We start from the raw sequence: 25830 nt of genomic DNA on the forward strand, positions 1-25830 counted from the left end.
GGGCGCTCTCAGTGGTTTGAAAGGTTGGTTGAAAGGCGATGCATGCAGAGATGTTTTAAAGCATGGGCAGAGTGGGCAATTGCCCAGGGCCCCTACCTTTCAAGAAGCTCCCTGGGAAATGGAACCTTCACTCTAGATCACTTCTGTGTATGTGTCTGTCTTAAACTTTAACCTATAATTCAATACTCTTGGACAACATAGGGCTTGAATTAGCACAAAATGGGTAATAAAATTCAAAGTTGTTACAAATGGGTAACCAAAATATTTCTAGCATGGGGCCCATAACATTCTTAAGATTACACTGGGTGCACACAGCGCTCCTGCTGCTGCCTGCATGGTGTCTATGAGCCTAAACTGTGCCATTGCTAAGGCAGCACTAAAAAAGTTCACCTCATCTTTGGCCTTATTAGTGCTGGTTTAGGATGTGCACACAAGTTATTGGTAGAGAATACCATGCCTAAAGTGTAGCCGGGGCACCTGGATGTTTTGGGATAAGGACTGATATTGAGTCAGGTGAAACGTTATTAGCATCCATGTGTAGAAGCATGTACTGCGGTGCTTGCACCTTCTTGATTTTATGCTGTATTTCCAACTTTTATTTTATGTCCCATTGTAGGACACAAGTCTTTTAAAAAATGTAGCATGTGACTTTTTTCCTTGAGTAAATCCTGTTGGGCTGGTGATTAATCATAAGATTAAAAAGAAAAAGTACGTGCTCTTCTTGCCAGCATATTATCAGATGTTCAGGACAATTTGCACAATGTGGCACTTTTCTGAACTGGCACAGCCTTGCCAATACTTATTTCAGAGTTAAAGGGATGCTAGTTTGAATGAAACCCCATTTGATTCTTAATAAAGTTTCAGACTTTAGATATCTCTGTTAAGAAGAAACAGTAGACATCTGTGTTCTTCGAATTGCATCTGCACCAAAAGTTATATATGTGAGTCCTACAACCTTATTCCAAAAACCTTTCTCTGCTACATAAAGAAATTGGGTAAATGAATTTGAACTATTTTGCTGCTTGTAGAATATAGAATGGGTCAGTCTTTCTCTATTCCGCATTACAGAAATGTGTGCATTGGGGCAAACATAATGAATGGATTACATGTATTACCTATACGTTATTTTAAATCGCTAATAAAGATGTCAGCAATAAATCTCATTCCCTGGATAACCTTTTAATAAAACAGACCAAAGTGATTTCGTTCTTTTTTTGTTTTCATGAAAAAACAACTGAACAGTTTGTGCCTCAAATTTAGCCCTATGTTTCACCATTGAATATATACACTGGCAAAAACAATGGGGTCAGTTTGTGCTAAGTTTGTATTCGACAAATATAATGATTCAATTACAATTTCAGTTAAAGGATGTGCCTTTTTTGCTTTTGCACTAATGCAAAACTGTGATATGGTCACTGGCTACAATTTGTGCTTATCTAAAAAATACAAAAAATCTCTAGAGCGTTCTTATTTTATGAAACTGAAACACCAAAATCTTACACTCACGGCTTCATGACTGCAACTAGCTAACCTGTGGCTTAACGCAAAATAAGTCTTCCATGTCTCACAGATATTAAATAGCCTTGAGCTGAAAGGGGTCCCTGAAGTATTGGGGGGCCCTTAAGAGATGGGGGCTCCGCTGCGCCGCGGGGGTCTGCATTACGCCGCTGTAGCTAGCCGCGACCGTGATCAGAACACTACTCTTCTTCACTAGTTTAATCCGAGCCCAGTCTGTGTTGGCACCAAGGAACCATCTGCAATGTCGCTGCACTGCTGAAAGTATCACAAGACCATACGAGCTTCAGAATGTAAACAATACAAATGCCAATAACATGACGTAGAATTGCATGCATAACTTATTGTGCTAAGGAGTTCGAATATTGCTGATGTTCCCTTGGACAAAAAGGTCCACTATTGCAAAGGCTTCCGAATTCAGTGTTTTTCCCCTATTCCGGGCTACTTCATTTTAATATTGGAGAAAAGCCGAAAGTAGGCGTCCTTTAGTGACTTTCAATGCTATTAGTCATGACTGCCCAGCCAATAGCTTTAGATTTAGGGAGTTACAGAAAGAGACTGTGTTTACATTTTTAGGATAATATCTCAAGATGTACAAGCATGTATTTATACTACAATGCATATGTTTCCAGATCATTATTGTGGCAGTATATTTGAATGCATGTTGCATAATTCCTACAGGTAGACTAAGTTGAGTGCACATTTATTTGTTAAATAAATATACCAGTTGGAGTTTACATTTTTTATAGCGTAAAAATCAAAAGTGATAAATACTGGCAAGAGAAAACTGGACACATACAGGCGAACATGTGAAAAAATAAGATAAACACCATAAAACGGGTAGCCTTAATTTTATAAATTGCATTACGTTAATGAGGTTTTTAATTGGTAATGCCGTAAGAAATGTTGCTGAGCAGTGGTGGTCTATTTGAGAGACAGTGCTGCCTGCGCATAAGCATACATTGCTATCAGGGTGTCCTTCAGCCGTGCTATTCAAGTACGAAATGCTGCATCTTATGCTGCCTGACTTCTTATGACTGGCTTATCCTTGAGGTCATGTCTGTTTAGCAGCTATTATTAGGCTGCAGTAATGCATCTCTGCTTAGGGTAGCACTCCGGATGCCTCGTCTTTGTATAGTAACACCAATCCTCTCAGAAGCAGCTTTCTGTGTGCATTGCCTTGCCACACATACACTTCTGCAGTGTTACTTTGTGTGCAGTTTTTTTTCAAATTCTTTAAAAAAACAAAGGGTCCAGTACTCAGTCTGGGTGAAAACATCAGATTATTTACATTACTGATGAGAAACAGAGGTTTGTAATGCAAATCCCCAAACAGGGTTTTTTTAAAGTTCGTATTTACAGTTCACTGTGACCAGGTTGCTGAATAATGAAAGTGCTTCGGTTTGAAGAGTTTCTGCAATATTCCTGGAACATCAGAGTTCACAACCACTAAATAGGTCGCGCAGAGATTCAGCAAATCACTTACAGGTGCAGTTCTTGGCTCAGTAGCCCTTTCTTTGTTTGCAGTGTTTGTTTTGCTTGAGGACCAGGTAATTGTGTATTGCCGGTTACCTTTTCCAGTTTCATTATATCCAATCTTTTGGTTCAGTAAACCATGCCTGTGAATTATGGTCGTTGTAGTACAGCAAAATATGAGGAGTGTAATTACTTACAGATGCAGTCAGTGATTAAATAGCTGTTTCTTTGTTGCAAGTTCTGCGGTATGAATCAATTTGTCGCCATTTAAATAGCTTCTTACCCACATTATTTATTTTTTTAGAGATTTTTATGCAATCACAATGTTATGCTAAAAAAGGTATTCTACATACTCTATAATTGTTTCACTTTTCCAACACAGCAGCCACTTTTATAATAACTGTTGAACGACCCGCGTCCCTGGGGGGGGGGGACACTGACCAAAGCATCTGAAAATGTATGCTACGGAGAGGACAGCTACCCATTGTAGGTCTGCGCTACAGAAAGCTGTAATTGTTTGAAAGACTTGGGGCCCGATTTAGATTTTGGCGGACAGATTACTCCATCACAGCGGTGGTGGATATCCCGCCCGTCAACATATAAACCCCACTATACCCTATGGGATTTATATTTTGGCGGACTGTGGTGGAGTAGCCCATCCGCCGAGATCTAAATCAGAACCTTAGTGTATCAGCCACTATCTCACAATTGGATGGCTTTACTATCTCGCAGGTGTTGGCTTTTCAGTGACTTTCCTCCCTATGCTTGCATTTATCCCATGTAGGAGTATTTTGATCTTAGTGTTTTTACTGATGTCTTGTATTCTTCCACTGTTAACTTTTTGAATCTTGCACTTCATGCAAGTGTAGCTCTCCCTACCATGCAGTGTGCTTCCATGCGGTTTTTAATCCGCTCCCAATGCCTCTCACCTGGCTTTATATTTTTAGAAATGTATCAGGTTTTTTTGTTTTTAAGAAGGGCTTGGCAACTGCAGAGTGCTTCGAAACCACGTACTTTCTTTTATTTTCCTACACTATTTTCACTCCTCTCTTCTTCCCCAAAATGATCCCCACGCCATTCTCTTCCAGCTTCCTGAACCGCATTATATTTTTATTTTAGAAGGCCCAGGCATCTGCAGATTTCTACTTGGCCACTCACTGCCTTTTTTGATGATCACAGACACTTTGTTTTAGTTTCTAACCTTTAATTTAAAGGAGTCCACTACGTTATATTGGTAAATTAAAAATGTATCACAATGCAAGCATGTGCATGTGTCACGAGTCAGACTTGTCCATGTGTCACCACACATGCATGCATCAGTGGCCATCTTGGAATGGATCTTTTTTAACAGAACACCCATTTCAAAATTGTGCATGCATGTGGCAAGTAAAACGTCATTGGCAAAGACAAGAGCTCCACATTTTAGAGTCGAATGCTGTGGCATCCATTTTTTCATATGCCTTTGCCTGCGTTCCCCTCCCCAGTATTGCCAGGCAAACACTCATTGTCAAATTCAATAGGCTTGAAGAGTGTACAGCTTGCGCCTACTCGGATTACATGTTAGGCAAACCTCAAACCAACAACTTTTGTCTTCAGTGTATGAATATTGTTTTTGGATGTAATGAGGATTCAAATCAAGATGAATAGCTTCCAACTTTCAGTTGGAAAAGGAGGCTAAAGAATGGGTAGAAACTTAGTGATTGTGTAAGAGAAGTTGTAGTGAAGTAATGAGTCAAAATGGAGGCAGATAAGAGGGAATGGATGAAAAGACTACGATGAACAAGAAGAGCAGAATGGGGCGAGAGGAAGGTTATAATGGAGGGAGAGGATGGGATGGTTGAGTAAGAGGGGGTAGGGTGAGGAACTATGAGGATGGGGATATGTTGAGAGCAAGTGAGTGAAAGGGCAGAAGAGATTCAAAATATCATGGAGGAGGAAGGAGGAAGATGCGTAAGGATGAAGAGTGTCATTAGAGTAAGAAAGATGGAAAGAGTAGGGTGGAACAGGGGGAAGGTAAGCTCGGTTTTGTAGTGTTTACAGTGACAAGACAAAGACCATATGATATTTATGGGGATCGTCGTGGCGTTCACTAGTAGTTTTGAAACATGAAAAATCCTACCTATTTTGGTCACAGAGTCTTGGCAAATATATTATTGTACTGTTGCCGAGATAGTGGCATGCAAAGTATAAATGAATCGTGCATGACATTTGTGTGATGACATAATGGAAATGGTGTAAAAACCTGAATGTAACTTGCAAATTAAAAACGTAATTCTCACAGCTTTACTTTTTCTGATTTAGACTCACGGTCTTGACAGAGGCTACCAACTCTAGAAGCAGCAAGTAGGCTGAAACATGTTGACCGGATATTTTACTTAGATGTGTGGGACACCTAAACTCTCCCTACACACATCCTTTCTCTTTTTAACCTTGCAACTACCCCCATTTTTTATATAAAGTCAAACGTTTTTGGAGTTGGGAGGTAATTGTAAACACAGTTTCTATATTGTGAATCCCGAACTGTCTCTGGTGTGAGATGTTTCCTCCTGGTAGAGGACAGACCCGATGACGTTACCATCAGTCATCAATATGTAAACAGGGAAACATATCACTGACCGAACATAACTGTTGATGGTCCCACAACAATTTTTGTTAGAGATCCCATAATTTGATACTCTGTTTTCCCACTCCTCTTGGCTTACTGATAGATCCATTATCCTCAAAGCTATGAATATCAGACAGCTGCTGTCAAGAGACCATTCAAATTATGTATATGACAAATAACTGCTACATTTTACTACTCGTGTATTACTTGGTGTAGTTGAGTTATCCTAATAGGAAGCATGCAATTTTGAGGCAAAAAAGTTCATCTTGCACATATTTGTGATTAATTTGCAGTCATGTTTTGAAGTGAGAGATGGATGTTTTGAACTTTCTCGTTGCATTTAGTGGATCCTAACCTTGAGCAAGTTTTATTCTGAATTGTGATGTTGTGTTTTAAGAGTCTTTCTTCAGAAAAGGTAGACTGGTACCAAATGTACATATTCATATTCCAGCTATTGTCTCTAGAGGGCCTACAGAAGAGGCTGCAGACCATTGTGCACCCCTTTGGAAATAGATATTGGGAAATTGAGAGACAGTAAGACGCGGGGCTTCCCCAAACATTATTTAAAGTGTATCCAGGCTGTATACTGTAAATAGAGCAGACTAGCAATCCTCCAATATATGACTTATGCACCACATCCACCCCCCAAGTCTTTCATTAACAGTTAGTAAAACAAGTATCCCTTGCATTGTGAAGGTGCAGTATTAGTGCCCACACTTCCCTTCATTTGCATGAGCAAAAAATACGTGGCTGTGTGCCAGCACTGTATTACAGACCCAGGAGTCCCACAGTAACATACCAACTCTGCCTAACCAGGAAGTGTGGCAATATTAGTGCACCCCTGTATTTCCGTGGCATGCTTTAGGCTTGGTCACAGATGTATCCATGAGAGAGATGAAGTGAGACGGAACTGCTGCAACTGGCATTGGCAAAGCCAATATGTTTTGCCTACGCGAAATCTATTGGCTTTGTCAATGTGTTCACATGTTGCACAGCAGTTAAGCTCCTGTGCAACATGGCTTATAGCAACAAAAAAAAGAAAACAAAAAAAAGAAACGCGCTCTGGCACAGAAAGCATTGACCATGTAATAGCCTTTTCTTTTTTACTTTAAGCCATATTGCACAGCAACTCAACTGCTGTGCAACATGAAGAAAAACATTGACCAAGCCAATAGATTCTGCAAAGGTGAAACCTATTGGCTTTGCCAATGCTTGTCTTCTTTAAAGTGGTTTGAGACATTGGGTATCTGTGCTGGGTGATTATCAGGGTGAAGGGTCATCGCTTTTCTCCATGAGATGGTTTTGATGTTAAACAGGCGATTCAATTAAAGTTGATATGGGATTATCGAAGGTCTGTAGCGCTTTATTCCATTAAGCTTTATTAAAGAAGTAGAGAAACCACAGCTAAGTGTAGGTCGTTTCCACTGGTGATGGTGTGAAGAGAGCAAAAAGATAACTGCAGGAGCCTGCTGTTGAAGTAAACTTTACATCAGAAGCAGTACTTGTTCCAGGCTCCACGGCACGACGAAGTCTCGATGCCCAGGAGGAATACAGAGGCACTGACCAATAGGAAGCAAGGAAATTAGAGTGACATGGGAGCCACGTGGGAGCCAGCCTATGGTAAGTAAAGGTAAGTAATGGGTGGGCTCTAAGCTCATTTTAATACTTTTTTTCATTACAAGAAATTTCGTAGGCACAGCATAGGCACTGCACTGTGTAGTCAAAACCTAAAATGGGAGGGGATTTTACCAGCACTGTCAGTGACTAGTGCAGTAGCTGTCCTGTCACTGTCTCTGGGAAGGCCCCGTGCTCCCTTAACCATAGAAGGGACCCTGAAGTCCACCACTATATTTGGGGCAGTGTTTGACTGCATCCACCCTTGTGGTCGTGGGGGGAGGGGTTATATGGCTACACTGAATGGTCCGAGCAGGTCTGGAAATGTTTCAAATGAATGGGTACACAACTGAGGGGGAACCCATGATCAGATATTCTGGAGTGCGCACAGGTTAGAGGTAGAGATTTTACAAGGTTTTTTATTTGAACTTTGTATATGAGAATAACGCCATAAGTAAGGACTTAGAAACGTGTCAGACACGTTCTCATGGCTTAAAGAAAAAAATCGAGTTTTAGGGAGAAAGGACTAAGAAATGTTGATATGTATATGATGCATATTTGAGTACTCATAATCTGTTTTTTTCAGTTCTAGTTAAACTATAAGCACAGTGAGAGTTTAGTGTTGAATTGATTTTTTTTTTAATGTTTGTGAAATTTGCGGTGTGCTTTTTACATCACACAGCCGGACATTTCACAATGCAGCTGTAGCTGAGCTAGGCTTATGCAATCGTTTTTGTGTTGCACATAGGGCGGAAAATATTAAGTTTTGCTCCATGTTTTGTAAATTTGCCAAAATGTAAATTCTTAAACTAAATATTAATCTCAGTGCCAGTGTATATCTTTGTCAAAGCGTATTGCAGAGGGAGGCTTTTTGTCTGGCTTACAGACATAGAATTGTTTTGGGCAAAAAGTAATACTATGTATCGGGAGGCAAGATGAGGATCACGCTATACAATAGGTTCAATATATGTATACATAATAAACTCTACAGCCACTTAGAGTGACCTGGCTGCAAGGTTGTCTTGCTAGATTCCACAGGCACCTCAATGTGTGCAAACAGCACATGGCATATACAATTTTGAATGAAATTATGACATCATCTATTTTGAGAGGAACTGCAGTAGCTGATGCAATATATCGGCAGCAGTCCATCTTGATCTGTGTCTGCCTAAGTAAGTTGTAAAATAAATTACCTGTTTAATAGAGACTTCTCATAAGCGAATCAAACCATTCATAAAGTATACTTGCTTCTCCCTTTATTTAGAGTGGACTGGATTCAAGACTGTTGATTTGTTATTAACAAAGATTGATTTGGAGTAAATTGATTTAGACAAACTGTGAAATAATGACTTTATCATTTGAGTGAAAATCCCAAAACGGTAATCTTTGATAATGCCATCTAAAACAACCAGGGCAATTCTAATGGGAATGGTGAAAAAGTCAGAAAAATGTCAACATGCCTTTTTTTTTTTTAGTTCCTCAAACTCGCCTCTAGATCCTATAATGATCAGGATCTAGAGGGAAATGTTCCCTTTTACTAATCCTCTAAAGCCACCTGCTAAACATCCTTGACTGAAGGCGCCTTTTCTTTTGAATGAAAAATGGCCATGGTGATTTCACTGTTAAAAAAAATGGATCCTGCAAATCTGAGCAATTATCGTCCCTTATCTCTCTTGGCATTTCCAGTGAAGATCATGGAGAAATAGTGAAAAGGCAGATTTAGTATTCTTTGGAGCAAGATCAAATGGTGAATGTTGCCCTATTGGGTATCCTTCCTGCACATAGTACCGAATCTGCTCTTGTCTCCTTTATGGATGACCTCAAATTATCGGCAGACAAAGGCCTCTTTGTGGCCCTCGTGTCCCTCAAGGGTCTGCTTTTAGCCTGACTGTTTTTTTAGCATATATCTAAAACTGATGCTGACGATACACAGCTGATCATAAAAGGCGATCAATTATATTCAGGATATCACCTCTTATTTAGATTGGAACTCCCTAAAATTTAACGGGGAAAGATGAAAATCCTGTGCTATTCCTATAGCAGGCTTTCATGAACACATCTGGATAATTTGTGGCTGATGACAGGTGAAATTATGCCTTCTGCCTCGTCCGTAACCTAGGATTTCATTTAAAATTGTCATCTGCATACTTCTCTTTTGATGTGTGTTCTTCGCAAAATCCTTCCTCTCCTTCCTGCTCACACACAACCTCTGATGGTACAGTAATCTATTTTAAGCAGGCTTGATTATTGTAACTCATTCTTGGGTTTACCAGAATATATCCTGAAGCGACTCTATTGGATCCAAACTGCAGCCACCAGATTAGCATTGTTATGCCTGCGCTAGTGTTCTACATCTGGTGCCTTTGATGCTCTACACTGCTACCTCAGTGTAAGAGGGTTATGATTAAATCACTCTGCATTATACACAACTCCATTCACAAGGTAGGTCTATGATTTGTTCAGCAGAAGTTTAAATATTATTGACCCAGATGCCCTCTATGTTCTGCTGAAGCAAATTTGATAACCTTGCCTAAGTTTAGAATGGAACGAGCAGGAGGCTGAGCATTGTCTATTCAAGCTGCACGTCCCTGGAATAGCTCACCTCTGCCTCTTCACTCTATAACTGAGCTGCCACATTCAGGGAGGCCTTAAAAACCTGGTTCTACACCCTCTAACTCCTGGGGCGAGCATTGTATTTGATTATCATCAGTGCCAGGACATCTCTATGGGTATAAGCTGCGCTCTATAAATGTATGTGTTGTATCCTAGATTCAACGTGTTCATGCTCTGCCAGTGAGTTCCTCCTAGAATGATGTAATATGGACTGTTGGGGGTCAGAGACTACAGTTTGAGAAGGGCTGAGCAGCATGCTGGCTGCTCCTGGTGGGGCTAGTCCTGGGCTGAACATCTGAACATTTAACTTGTACAATAAATACTCCTGAAATATTCATACCTGTCTGGACCAAGTTACTACAATTTTATGGCGACGAGTTGACTCAAGAACCTGCGTTTGCTACATCTCAAGCTCTAGTGGGAGTAGCTTGTAACCTACTGTCAAAGAAGCAACCTTTGCATCTTCAGCTTCATTTCATCAACTAACTGGCACACCTCAGCCCCACCAGTGACCTCTACATCGGTCGCCCTTTCCGCAACTGTGCCAGCTCCTGTCTCAACTGCAACTCAAGTCTCTTTATGCTGTCCCTACAGCGTCTGTTTCAACTGCAGCTCAAGTCTGTTCCTGCTGTGTCTACAAAACCTCGACAGAGAAGGCAATCAGCTGCTGCCTGTTTGTGTCTCCAGTGAGACCCGTTTTCTGCATGTGCCTCACAAAATCACGTTGGCTTTGGACAGTTTTTTGTTTTTGCACTGTTTATCTTGCATCTACATGTTGTCTACTACCAGTCTTCACACAATGCATCTACGCTGTCGCTACATACGTCTACAGTGCCTCTACCTGTGTTTTTGTCCCTGTAGGATGTGTAGTGCTTCTGTTTTACGTAAGGCTGTTTTCAGCATGTTCCACTCTTAAGTCACTGGACACTGGGTTTTGGAAAGTGTCAGCACAGGACTTGTTAGGCTCAACTTTCATCTGATGAAAAGATCGTTTAAAGGTACTGATCTCTGGTACATGGTCCTGGAGCCGTTGACGGTGTTGCTCTAGAGAGATTCAGCCCTGTGAAGAATTTCGAGTCGGGTGAGAGAAAACTCTTTCCTTTTTTTTAGTTTAATTGAAAGTGTCTATGCATTGCACCCTCAGTGGCAGTTCACCTGCTACATTACTGTTTGAATGCGGCACGAGTTGCACGGGGCACGCACCCGCTTAACTTAGCTTCCCTTCAGAGTGCTTCCAGCGTCATCTTGCCTCCCTGTGACGTTTCTCCCTCTCCGCATCATTACTGCTGCGCATAGATGCTTGGTGCATGATCGTGCTTGCAGCCACCCGGCTTGACGCTAAATACGTCCTGCCATCTTGTGGTTGCCTGAAGCTGTTTGATTTTCATGTGTTCTCCCCCTTCTTTGCCAACCACGACGTTTGTTTTATAAAGCGTGGTGAAGCTGAAGAAACCTTTTGCTGATGATTCCTGTCCTGCTCCTTCTTGCCTGCATCTCCAAAATTTAAGGTACTGTGTTCCCTTTTCTTCGTTTCTGTCACATGTATTTTAGCACATGCGTTGCTTTACAGACATCACGGTCTTCCTTACTTTCATCAATTTGTCGGTGAGTCACAACTTAAACGATACTTCATTTGCTTCATTGGAATTTACCCCTGCCGATGTCGTCATTTGACACTTGATGAGCGGTTAGTAATTTCATAGGTCAATCTGCGAAAATGAAAGTACTCTTTCTTTCCGTGCCTGCAACCCACATGTCGCAAGCTTCAACTGTTTCCTGAACACGGTGACAACTTCATTTATTTTAACTTATTGTTTTCTTGGGAAAGTGCATCTTTCCTAGTGTTTTTATTACTCACAATTAGCTAAGCCTTCATTTGTGGTATGCCTTGCTCGTCTGCAGAGCTCATTTACTGTTTGTTTTTCCATGTATGCACAGCGTTTGCTTAATACAACAGGTCATGGATTCCCACCCACATGTTCTTTCTTGCACACATTACCCCACACTGGCGTGTTGCATAGGTTACAGTCCTGCTGTCACCGTGCACAGTCCTTTGACCTCTTCAAGAGGTGTGTTCCTTGGGTTGTTTTTCCCATTGTTAAGGTGCACATTGTCTTCACCTTCACACAAGGTGAATAGCATGGGTCTTATTCACATTGCTACAGTTGCTGTGCATAATGTTTTTACCTCCACACGAGGTGTGTCGCATGGGTTCCAGTCCCGTAGCTACAGTGCACTACCGTTGCACAACATTTTAACTCCACTCAAGGTGTCTCGCTTGGGCTTTATTCCTTTGCTCAGTGCACATTGTCTTTACCTGTCCACGAGGTGCCTCCTTACACATGGTGCACAACATTTGACCTCAATTCGAGGTGCGTTCGTTCACGTACTTACTCATACTCATTTTTTTTCTCAGTGCACAATTTACAATTATTTACAATTTACCTTTCTTAAGGTGTGTAGTGTGAGTTGTTCTCTGTTTCTAATAGTGCACATCATATTATTCTCCAATCGAGATTTCCTTTGCACAATCGAATTGTTACCCTTTTTGGGTGTGTTTTGGGTTCTTGTCCCATTTCTAAAGTGCATGGGTTACGCCACGCTTGGTGTTTTCTTTTTTCTTTTTTTTTTTAACTTTATGCTTCATCTCTCGCCTTTGGCTCTTTAACCCAGTGCTCTTTACAATGTATTATTCATTTTTCATTATGCTATGGAGTAGTATGAGTAATCTCTTGTATTTCTCTTCTTCTCCGTCTCCTTGTTTCCTCTTGCTCTGACTTGCTTCTCGCATACCTTTCTGGCCACTAGGTGTGCACGAGGTAGTCAATCTCTTGTTTTATTTATAGAAAGGAGGATGGGTAATGGTTTATGTTTATTTGTTTGCTCTAATTTCTATTGTTGTTTCCTTTCATTCTCCCACTGCTTTTCTTGTCTCTCCCTGGCTCTTTATACTCTCCTCCGCTTATCTCGCTTCTGCTTTCTCCCTATATTCGCTATGGTGTTCTTTTCTGTATTCCTTTTGGAAGACAGGTGGATATGTTGTATCCTGGTTTCAATGTGTTCATGCTCTGCCAGTGAGTTCCTCCTAGAATTATGTAATATGTAATGTTGGGGGTCAGAGACTACAGTTGGAGAAGGGCTGAGCAGCATGCTGGCTGCTCCTGGTGGGGCTAGTCCTGGGCTGAATAGCTGAACATGTAACTTGTACAATAAATACTCCTTAAATATTCATACCTGTCTGGACCAAGTTACTACAGTATGTTATTATTATGGTTGTTGTTATTATTATTTAGAAGCAATTTGATTGTTGTGGAGGGATTTTCTTTTCCAGAGAGGTACTACAGCTTTGACCCATCCTCTGAAGGATCTTTTAAGTTCTTAAGCTATATGTTCTTACTGTGGCAAGATTGACCAGATTTCAGATGACGCTCTTGATCTTAACTCGGATTACAGGGCAGGACTCTTATGCCCGGTTACAGTATAAGAATAACATAGCACACACTGGACTAAGGTATGCCATTGTCCCCTCTTCACTCCAATAGCTTTAGATTTAGGAAGATACAGAAAGAGACCGTGTGTACAATTTTAGGATAATACCTCAAGATGCCCACATGTATCTTCACAAGAATGCAGATGTTTCAGAATTGGCTTTCCTGTTTTCAGTTTCTATTTTTGGTAACTTATGGTGGGTTTTTTCAGTGTTTTAAAGTGATTTCAATACCTTAAAAAAACAACTGTTATCAGTGGTTTTCGCTCCAATAAAACCAACAGAAACAGTGTTATTCCGGTGTTTATGGAACTTTTTGATTTTAATATTGCTTGCTTTATGCACTAATAGTACATGGTATTTAGACAGTGTATGTACAGTGTATATGAGGTCCAAATACATTTTTACTAATCAAACTTATCGTAGTACACAATACAATACTTCTTCAGTGAGTCTTTGGTTATGCACGCTCGCTCTTTCCTTCCCATGTAAACTTTTATCTGTGAAAAGGCCCTCTCAACATTGGCACTTGGAACAGGCAACGCCAAAATAGCCAGTACACAATTTGCTCTCTGTGGCCACTGACATAGCTTTCTATGCCAATACTGATGCACCTGAATATTGTGATTCTCTGAGACAGGTTCTGCAACATATGTGTTGAACTGGGTGCATATGGCCTCAGAGTTATTGAAGCGGTCAAAAATGAAGCAGCACTTTTGAACCTCCAGAGACAACTTCCCTTTATGGAAGGGACCTATAACTTGTGCAGAGTACCACAGTGAGGCTTCATTGACCTCAAATGCGATGGTTGGTGAAGGGCTAGTTCTCATACATTGTAAATTAAAAGTTCCTGAATTGCTCCTCAAAATTTCTTAGCTTACCAAGGGGCAGGCACTCTAACATGGAACATGTTGCAGTGCCAAAGTCTCTAAAATTGTCGCCCAGCCTATTCTCAAGGAGATGTTTCGCATCTACACCAATTATGCTGAACATGTGGTAGACAAGGGTGTTATCGGGGTCTTGTTTTTTTAATATATCCACTCCAGCAGACATGATTTCCTGTAAAAATCTAAGAATGCAGTAGAGTGTACTTTTTTTCAAATCACTATCAATATGTGCCCAAAGATTCTCACATTTCTTGCCTTTGGCATCATCACTCTGCAAAACATCTGTAAACAGTTGCCACAAGGATAATATAGCATTCTTCGCCTCTAGGACTCAGAACCACCAGCTAAGTGACACAGTTGGGAAAACGCTTTTTTTGATCACCCACAAAGCACAAAATGAGAAATATTTGTGTTTTAGTTACCGCACATAACAAAACAGTGCACCAGAATGGACTATAAAGTCAAAAGCTTTGTTCATTAAACTCTGAGGATGTAAAGATGCTTTCAGCATACCATCTAGCAAGTGACAAGGATCTCTTACAGGGAAGCACTTCAGCTGAGGTATTGATTTTGACAGGTCATCACAAACTTTTTAATATACATAGCTGAATCAGTGCAAATACAAACAATATCACTCCAATCCTTGTTAAACTTGGTAATAACTTTTTGGAGCAGCATTCCAAGTGACCCTGAATTCCATGTTCTCCAAAAGTCTGGTGTCATGTTTTCACCAGTATCCCAGATGCTTTGTGACTGCACTCTTTTCACTTATACCTGTCACTATACCTTGCTTTGAACGTTTAAAGACTGGGGTGCTTGGCAATTCAGCTACTATCAATACTGACTCACTAGAAAAGGGGACTGGTGTTCAAGGGTTTTTACCCATTCTCTGTGGGTAAATGTGATGGTACATATTGGGAAAAATTCTTATGAAACCTTCATTTTTCCTATCAGTGAATGACTCAAACGTAGCCAAAAATTCTAATATGATTTTGATATTCCGTGATTCTCTACAGTTTATAAAATAATAAACAGCACCTGAAACATGCTTCTAACCCCTGTATCTTCAAACCAAAGACTGCAAAACTGAAAAAAGAAGACAAAATATTGCAGTGACAACCCTAAGCAACAAACCTCAAGCAGAATAATGTTAGCCCATTCTTTCTTGCTGCCACCTTGTATAACAAAGTAACGTTACATTGGCCCCTTCAGTAAGAAATATAAATGACTCTTTCACTCTCCTGTTTGTTTCTTTGAATAGCATTTAGTTTGTGGTTGTGCAGGTTTTTTTTCAGTGTTTATATGGTTACACTGGTGAGGGCTATTTCCCATCCGGTGGGGTTTTTTCAGTTATTATAGGTTTAAACCTACAACCAGACAGCCTGAGTATATTTGAATGCATATTGCATAATCCCTGAAGGTAGAAAAAGTTAAGTGCACATCTATTTGTTAAATATACCAGTTGGACTTTCAATTTTTCATAGTGTAAAAGTCAATATGGATAAATACTGGCAAGATAAAACATAAAACTGGATACATACAGACGAACATGTAAAAAAATGTAACACCATAAAACAGGTAAACTTAATTTTATACATTGCATTACGTTAATGAGATTAAAACAATTTTTAATTGGCAATTCAGTAAGAATGTTTGCTGAGAGTTGGTGGCCTTTTTGAGGGACAATTCTGCCTGCACATAAGCAAACATTCCCCAGAGAATGTGTGCCAGACAAAGTGATTAAAGTACCAAGGCTCTGACAAGTGTCTTCAGCATGGTTTTGGGTCATCTGTTCTTTTTGAATTCTGTAACAACCAGATCATCAGAGTTTTTGTCTATTAAGGCTGTGACATCAGGGTGACCAGGCACCAATTAGCAGATAGAATATTCCATTATTCTTAAGTGTAATTCTGGATGCTGGCTTTCAAACTTGAGTAGGCATTTTTAGATCAGGAAGGCTTATGGTGCAATTGAGAACTGCTCTTTCGCTTAATGACAGTGGCAGTGAAAACTGCTTTCTTGTTCCAGGCAGACACCACAGCTATTACAGGTCTAACTTCAAATTTTATTAGGAAAAGCCATATTGTTGCAAAATATTTTGCTACGAAAGGCTATACCGCCTTTTCCTACAGTGTAACCTGTCCAAAACCTGGTTGTGTTTGGTGTCTTATTTCCAGGATCAGAGGCTTTAGCTATCAGGATTGCAGCAGGTGCAGTGGTACCAGGGTCTGTGGGTGTGAAGGGTCTTCTTCTGTATTTTTGCTACACACCTGTAGGCTGCAGAGCCCATTTTCAATTCTTCAGTTAGTTCCCCAGGTACCTTCGCTCTGCAACTGTCCTTGATGGCTTCAGATCTTTACTCAGGTTGCTGCCTTGACTCTGTGATGTTGGAACTTAAAAGCCAGTTCACACTTTAAGTCGGAGTTTGGAGCGGGAAACACACACTGAGTTGTGGAGCCAGTGGTCAATGCTGATCTCCTTAAAACTTTTATTCTACCACTTGGGCAATTTATCACTTAGCTTAAGGTTCTTCCATCGCTTCTGGGAGTGGCACTTCAGCCGAACATTTCTTAGGAAGATTACTTATTTTTTAACTTGTCCTTCAAACGACACAGCCGCCAAAGGGATGGAGGAATTGTACCACTTAAAGGAAATCAAGTTTATTTCCGTACTCCCTTTGGAAATAGCCACAGGTTATTCCCTAGAGAATGTGTGATACGTTCAGGCCGTATCAAACAATAGTAAAGTTAAGGACACAACATAATACCATTCTCAAACCAACTTAGAAAAATCTATGACATATTTAACTGAAGGAGCTGACAACTAATGGTTCGAAACAGATTAAGGTAACCAGTTATATAGAAAGAGTGCAGTCACAAAATGGCAGGCGATAGCAACGTGTCAATTAAAGTCAGTCTTTGTTGTAGACTGGGACTACGCACAATTGCAGGCCTACACAATGGAGCAGGGGCCAGGCAAGGTTTGCAGGTCTCAGTAGACAAAAATGTACTTGTTTGGTTTTCATTTACTTTCAGCATCGGCAATGCAAGTATGCTGGAACCAGCAAGGGTCCCTTAAAGTTAGATGAGCTGTCATTCGTCTCCCTCTGAACCCTTCAGTTTTGGCACCAACAAAAGCTCCCAGTGTGTTAAAGCTACATTTCGTATTCACTGACGGTTCTTTCCACTAGGATATATCAGTCACTTCGGCCTGTTTCCAATTGCTTTTTTTGTACTCCTTTTTTTTTTTCTCCTTTGTCTCTTTCTGGTGCTCAAATTTCTTGAACCGGGCAAGGAAGGAGGCTGTAGTCAGAGAGTGCCTCATGGGATGTCTGTCTTTACAGCGATATAACAGTAGCTTCAAACTGAGTCACAAAAGGCACCGAGCATCCAAAGCGACAATCCTTAGTCTGCATGGTCATCCAGAGGTGAGAAAAATTACTAAATCCAAATTTTTCCTCTGCTGCTTGAAAGTTACTTTGGGTCTTTTTTCACAACTCTCAGAGAAATATTACTTAGTCTAGTTCAATTTCCAGCCAGGGATACTTCATGGTAGAGTGGAGTTCAATCCCGACTGGACCGCTGATTCCTCTTCACAGAGTGGAACCCTCTTCAACCATTTGTGTCCATGAGGCAGTTGCAGGAGGCCAGCTAGCTGAACCTTGGAGTCCAATTCCAGCCACTCGTTTCAGGTGGAGGACAGGAGGCAACTCCAGCTTCTTCACAGGAGGTCGAGCAGAATTTTTCTTTATTCTAGTGTTTCGCCAAGATACAGGCATTTTATAAGGAGCTGGTTGTGTGGGGTCACGATTTATTTATTTCATTAATTAGCGATTAGATACTTCCCTAGCCAAATCCCTGAAGATTTTCCATCAAAACCCAGCTGTCTTTTTCAGCACTTGTCCTACTTGACTGTACTCTATCCACCAACAGTTCAAGTGAGCTAGGTTTCTATTCTGCAGTTTAAATATTAAAACTACATTTAAATTATTGCACTGGATTTTTTTGTTTTAAAGAAAAAATTAACCTGTCAATCAAGTTTCCATTATTTTATTGGGCAGAACTGAAAAATAAATGTATTCACAATCAGACTTCTACATAAGAAATGCCACTTTACCTACAAAATGACAAACAGCACTTGAAAGCTGTTCATTGCTGAGACCTAGTGATCTTTACTATTCAGCCAGCTCCTCTTCCATATTTTAAACACAGGAAGCTGTTTGCTCACAGCAGGGCATGCTTAAGAGTGACTGCACTAAAGGTAAGGTTTTCTGCATGGCAGAGTCCCTTTCTCTGACGTGTGATTCTAGTGTGTAAAACTGCAGCCAGACAGGACACGATGGTGTCTCTGAAGCCATACGTTTGCAGTCATGCATGTGCGGCAGATATACAGTGCAGCCCACATGTGACATTTAACGTCTGTCTAAGGTGCATTTTGTGCACCAACCTACCATGGCACTGCTGGAAAGTTAAACCAGCCAATTATAGTCACATTACAAAAAGTCATAGTACTAGCAAAGGCAATCTATATATAAAAATGCAAGAAAATCTAGGTCGGCCACTCTAAAAAGGCAACATTGTTATAATGTGATTTTTTATTTTTTGAGGTTAAAAGACACAGTAACCCACGTTTTCTTTGACATGTGCGGTAAAGTCCAGTGCAAAAGCAGTCTAGAATAATGGAGGAAAATACATTTTTCCTCAGGCTTGCTTTGTAAATAGCCATTGTCAGGTGGTGCAAATAACTCACAAGCATTAGGAGATCTTTGGAAAGTGCAATTTTCATAAAAATGTTTTCTTCATGTATTCATCGATAGGCCTGCCCTCTGGTGTGCCCCTCTCATATTGCCTTCATAGTTTCTGTAGTGGTAAAGAATTGCATGAATAAACAAACACTTGATGGTTCAGTACTATGCTTAGGCCCCTGTGGTGGTCATAAACGAGATGAAGCATATTGTCCGGTAGTTCACACAAGACCGGTATGATGCGTAAACTCTGCCATGCATTAGGAGATACTCACACAGGATTCTCTAAAAGGGTCTGCTGTGGCTTAACCTGTGTGGTTTTGTAAACCAGCACTCCTTCATCAGAAATCTTTTGCCATATGGTTGCATTGTTTAGAGTACCTCGCAGTATTCCTATTCATTATTTCTACACAAAGTTTCAAAAGTTAGATCTTCTATAGCTTAACCTTTGGCGTTATGAATGATTTTCAATTGTACTTGTACAAGATAAAGGCATAATACATTTCCTTCAGTCATAGACCACTACAGTCTGTGCAGCAGGATGCAAAATGTTCCATGAGGGAATATTTCTGGGCCTTCTCTCGCAAGACATCTTGTGGGTAAGGGCTGTGGCATCAAGACCAATAGATCTATAACCTCGAACCGGAATCCTTTCCCAGTGGGAGGTACAGGCACTTGCATAGACTTCAGTGCTTAACTCCTTGAATAAGCAATTATACCCCCTTTGTCCAGAGTAGTGCCTGTAAGGGTGATGTTTTCAGTTGATTCCTTTGTAAAACTCTTGCTACTGCTAAACACCGTCCTCCCTGCTTGAATCAGTAACAAGTATTCTGTTCAGTTCCTTGATTGAGCAAGTCCCCTTCTAAATCTTGCAATGATCAATTTACTTTGAGTGTGTTCCCGAAAGAAAACAATGAAAAATAACAGATCTAGTTTGTGTTCATTTCATGTGGAAATTAGTAATTATTTTTCCCAGTGTGCTAATTTAGATATTGACCTGTTTTATTGAAAAAAGTTGCCCGAAGAATTTTCTCTAGTGATCAAATGAGTTCCTCTCTTTCCTTGTATTTAGTGTCTCTTTTAAGTCGGCTGTATACCCACCTGCTTTGGAAGTATCCACTTGATGTGCACTCGTTACAAAAAACGTGATGCCCTGGACATCTCCAGATCAAGGAACTGGCCTAGAAAAGTATGAGGTCTTCGAAGATCTATAGAATTAAGTAGATGTTATATATCTATTTATTTATTTCACACTAGCAGTAGAATTTCGACCCGAAACATTTCAGAAGCATCTTCGTGGTAAAAGTGGTTTACGTTATTACATTTTCTTTTGATTTATTACCGGTAGAGTTGATTCACTTAAGTGCATCTGCCATTAGAAAAAAACAATACTCGAGGTCTATATTAGTTTTTTTTGTCTTTTAACTTCCTGGCCAACATTTTACAGAATCGTTCAAGGTGAGCGGTCACCTCTGAAAATTCCTGCAATCCAAGCCTTGCAGCTCGCTTGTCGAAGAGGATGGATTCGTCTTCTGCTTCATGGTCCACAAATCTGAAGGAAAAAGAGTCCTAGAGTATTTAGAGACACTGACAGTAGTGCTATTTATGGGGTGATTTCGAATCCGGAAAAAATGACAGAAGTTTCTATTAAAGATTTGTTGACCATGCACTGGCTGGTATGAGTGTTAACATTGGTTAGGCTGTTTTAGACATGGGATTTGGTTTAATTTCCGTTTTTCTTCAAAACCCGTTCGCAAAAGTAGTAACAAAAGAGCCTGGTGAACAGTGTATGCATCAAACAGTAAAAAATACATAATACAAAAGATTACACAAACCGAAAAACTCATGAACTTTGTGTTACTGTGGTCTGGAGTTTTAGTTGCTGATACGAGAAAATCAAGGTCAAAATCTTGGCACTCATCTAGCCTTTTGTGTGATTCTGGACAAATCTCTTCATCTCCCTGCGCCTGAAATTGTAAACATGTATAGTATGATTAAAGTGTGATGATTATATAATGGACTGGCAATGTACTGTCCTTAATTATTTCCCACCGCAACCACTGATCTACATAACCATTCTACCACCTATGTACCACCTGTTTACTGCGTACCACAGTCTTCTACAAATACTTCGTGTACAAATTAATATAACCATGAATCATTTAGTGTTTGAATGGAAAGCAATGCTCAATGAGTAATTACACTTACAGATACAAATAATGAAAGTGCTTGAAACACTGGGTACAGGGGTCAGTGAAGTGCAAGATGAAGTAACAGGCACATGGAGGAAGGTTAGGAGACCAGAACAGAGGGAGTGGTTGTTTTTCTTTTAAATATAACCACTTAGGGATAATGTAGCATGAAACAAGGCCGGAGGTAAGTAGGGTGTGATCAATGCATGACCTTCAAAACATTTTACATTTGACACGCTTTGTTGTGTACAATTTGGCCACCAGATGTCATTCCCTTGAGGACTTCTCTCAGCAGTCTGTAGTTAGGGAAATTCGATTCTTTGAAGGCCCTGGTTGATTTTCTGTGGATACACTTAATAAGGCAAGATTTTAAAACTTCTTTATGCAAACCTATTGCAGTACTTCAGAATGCATTAGCACACTGACAGCGTATGGCAAAGTCACGTGGGACCAGACGGTGCCTGCAATTCTGAAAGCTCTTGAGACAGAAAAGAGGATTCCAGCAAATGGCAAAAACCTAATATTAATGTAGGGGTGACCTTTAAGTCGGTGTTTTCTTGCTTGAGGGAACTCGCAAATTGAGGACCTGAGGCAAAAAAGATATTTCATTTGTTAAAGGTCACACAAGGCGGCACCTGAAGAACCTGGATTAGAAACCAAACCTTCGGGTACTGGTAGTGATCTATTAACCAAAAGCCCATAAGTTAACCAGGGTGGTGCTTGCATGCATAGTTAGGAGGTACTTTTTTGTTTTACCTTTTTATAGTCCTTTTCTCAAAATGTAAACAATGCGAGACAAAAAAATGCGATCACATCATTAACAGGATGATCAATGATAATTGAATGACACATAGAACCAAAGAGACATTATTAGTATGTTAACAAATGCAGTTCGCAACGCCGTCATGTCCTCCAGACAGATTGACAAATGTAAGCTGAAGAGCGTAGTGGAATCCATCCACTCTTCATACATTAAGAAGGACTCTCCAATTAATATTCTCTAAGAACCTAAAGTGGCATCTATGTCTATCACAGGCTCCCAATATCTTTACAGCAGAAGGCTCCAGGATGTATCTGTGTATAGCTGCAGTTGCGAGGTCTAATACCTAGTTTGTGAGAGGGTACCTAGCCTCTCGCCAATGTTTTGCCACCTGGTGTTAGGCAAGGAAGAGAGCTAGGGCTGTAAACATCCTATCTGTTTTTAGCACAAGCTTCACCTATCCCAAGGGTGCTTGTTCTGGTTCCAATTCTATTGGTGTGCCAGTTGTTTTTCCCAGAAGTGATATATTTGGTGGCATCACCAGGCGAGCTGTAAAAATCCCTACTCCAGGGTGTTGCCTCTTTGGCAGTCGTAGATAGGTATGGAATCTAATCTCCATAGGCCTAATGAGTTGTGATTTACTCTTTGAAATTAGTGGTAGTGGATTAAGCGGAGTGTGCTTCAATTTGTGAGCAGCAATAGTGCTGTTTCTTTTCTGACAGTGGGATTTGCAGCTCCACTTTCCATTTGTATCTCGAGGTTGGTGTACGAAAAAGGGGCTTGCAACTGAAGAGAGTTGCATAGGATTGCCACTAGCTACTTGGTTGTTTTACCAGAGATTGGGAGTTCCAGAACTTTAAAAGTGGGAAGCTACAGAGAAAACCTTGCATTAAGTGCCTTAATTGTTACCCTTATAAAATTACATGTAGTACTGTGTAGGTAGATTTGTTAGTAATCATGTCAATGCTTTTAAAGTTACCACTCCTATTAGGTCTCCCCATGTTGTAATGTTAAGGTTTGCCAGCAGTGAGGCAGCCTTACCTTTGCTGGTTAATAATAGGCTAGGGTTGCTAATTTAAGGAATGGTAGGGAAGTACATTATATCAATACTTTGTCTACTTTTCACTTCATCCCATGTTAGCACTGTGCAGTTTGTGGTGGCTACTTCAGTCTGACGTTTATGAGCATGAAGAAAGATGAGTGTTTGGAGTGGGGGTGGGTTTGCATTATCTTTTGCAACTGTCAAATGTGACATAAAGGGTTGGAGTTGTACCATTAATAGGCAAAATGTGACTGTGCACATAGATAGTACTTCTCTAAGTCAGATGCTGGAAAGACGTCTTGGCAATAGGGCAGGGTTTGTTTCTCTCATTTAAGCCTAGGTTGCTTGCTCGCCCATACCTGCTTGATCACCAGAGAGCGCAGTGTTTGGAAGAAAGATTTTGTAGGCAGGATGGGATAAAATATAAATAATTTAGTGGTTTTGCAGTACTACCAATTTAATCAGTGTGATATGCCCTGCCATGGACAGTGGTAACTCGATCCATTTAATGATTTCATCATCTCACTGGTATATGGTTGATCCATAATTCTCCGTAATAATGGTGTTTGTATCTAGGTTGATCCATATCCTTAGGTACTTTACAGATTTGTCACACCATGTAGGGGGAAAGTCTTGTGTAAATGTTCTTATCTTTTAGCATGAGAGGAAAGATGACCAATTTTCTCCGACTGATAGTAATGCCCAATAGCCCATCCAATCTGATGGATTATCTAAAAAACAGACTCAAACTGACTTGTGGGACTCTAATGTACATTGTCATATCGTCTGCGAATAGCAAGACTACGAAATTGTGTGACATGTATCTGAGGGCAAAAGTAAAGTGATGTTACCACAACTTAGCTGTTAACAATTCCAGCGCCTGTGTGAAAAGCATAGGGAATAATGAGCACCCTTGTCAAGTTCCACTTTAGATATTGATATTGATGAGGGCAGATGGGATTGCATCAATTCTGATGCACGCCTTTGGGTTAGTGTATCGCAGCCTAATTCAGTCAACAAAAGGATGTGGAAGACCCACACTCTGGAGTGTAGCAGAACGCAGAACCAAATGCCTTAGTAGCATCCAAGAATCTAGCTGCAGCATTTATCTGTGGGCCTGTGTTCTGCAAAAGTGTAAATAGAGTGCGCATATTGTCTGCTCTTGAATTTTTTAGGGACAAAGACCACCTGATCTGGTAGAGCAAGATCTGGGAGCGCCAGGCTTAGCTTGTTCGCTGGTAGTTTAGGGAGAACCATGATGTTGCACTTTATTAGTGACCGGGTCCTCTACAAACCACAACTGGCTTTAGAAGAGGGATCACAAGTACTTCCTTCATGGTCGAAGGGAGAAACTAGGTGATCAATTCCACAATGAGGACTAGTGGTTAGGAGGCTCGAATCTCCATACATTTCTTGTAAAAATTCTGCTAGTCGCCCATCTGTGCCTGGGCCTTTCCCAGCAGGGAAACTTCTAATCACAGCCACAATCTTCTCCATCGCAAATGGTTGTCTCAGGTATTTCCTGTGTGCATCACTCAGCCATGTGAGTGCAATGTCGTTTAAATAGTCATCTGAGCACATAGCTGAGTTGTTAAATTTAGAGTAACAGAGGTCCGTGTAGTAGGATGTAAACCCCTGCAAGATGGTCTCAGCATCAAGTATGGTATCCCTGGTAAAAGTTCACCATACAGTGCACTTTCCCACAAATTTGAGCCCTCTTTCTGAAATATTATATTAATAAATGTTCGCTATAATATTAGCTAATAGTATGGAGTCAGCCCAAGCATCTATCTGCCTTCCCTCTCTTTGGTGTCTCATTAAAGAGATTCTTTAGTGATTTTAGCACGCGATTCTGCTTTGCCCCGAATAAGTCCCGAATCACCAGCTTGAATGCTTCCCAGATAGTGCCTATGTCTGCTACTGATCCCTATTATGTTTAAAATTATGGCTTTATCACCTTCTAGCAGATGTAGGAACAATCTTTTGCTTAATGGTGAGCCTTTGGAGCTGGTAGAATCCTTCGATTATCTGGGTATTAGGGTTAATAGTTGGATGAGTTGGAAAGACCACTTGGCCAAAATGTTGCTAAATTATAAAAGAGTTTCAGGTGCAGTTTTAAGAGAACACCGGGAGTCTACGAGCAAGCCCGTGGCACCGATTCTCGCAATTTATGAGGGCCAAGTATTACCATCCGCACTATACGGCTCTGAATTATGGGGATTCGTGAACACACAGGAGCTAGTCATGTCCGAAAACAAGTTCTTGAGGGACCTGGTTGCCCTTCCCGCTTCTACCCCGTTAATCCCTCTACGGTTAGACATGGGCAGGCGCCCTTTTAAAGATCTAGTGCGCCTGCGCCCACTACTCTTTTGGGTTCGTCTGCGAAGGACCAGGGAGCTTCAAAAGTATGCAGCTGCTTTAGATGAACTCATTTCGCTTAATACAGGAAACAGGATTAAGTGGTTGAGCAATCTGAGGCAGCTGGTTGTTCGATTGGGTCTGAGCGAAGCATGGAAGTGCCAAGTACCACCACCTAAGCTAGTGATTAAGCAGCTGTACTGGGATTGGGTTCAGAAGGAGACCTATTTTAGTAGTGTTGGGGGCTCCCTAACTGAGCGGTTCATGTCATTTAAATGGACAAAAAGATTTGAACCGTTCTTGGATTTTATAGAGAAACCCCTGGACAGAGCACTTTATTTAAAGGTTAGGTTTGGGACCCTCCCGGTGAACGATTTTACCTAGGGGTGGAAAAAACAGGGTGGCCAATCGAACTCTTGTCCAGGTTGCGCAGCCCCTACTGAGTCCGTGGCGCATTTCTTTTTTGCCTGCCCAGCTTACAGGGTAGCTAGGAGGATATGGCTAAAACCATTATGTAAGGGGCTGGGCCTTAGATGT

The 25830-nt window shown here is 40.7% G+C and overlaps 1 protein-coding gene across 3 annotated transcripts in view; it reads left to right on the plus strand.

Annotated features, from left to right (window-relative positions):
* The window catches only part of MCTP2 (multiple C2 and transmembrane domain containing 2), a 765697-nt gene that overhangs the window by 134690 nt on the left and 605177 nt on the right, over positions 1-25830 (plus strand). The gene's annotated exons all lie outside the window — the stretch shown is intronic.

Source organism: Triturus cristatus, chromosome 3_1 (assembly GCF_964204655.1).
Source record: "Triturus cristatus chromosome 3_1, aTriCri1.1, whole genome shotgun sequence".
NCBI lineage: Eukaryota > Metazoa > Chordata > Amphibia > Caudata > Salamandridae > Triturus > Triturus cristatus.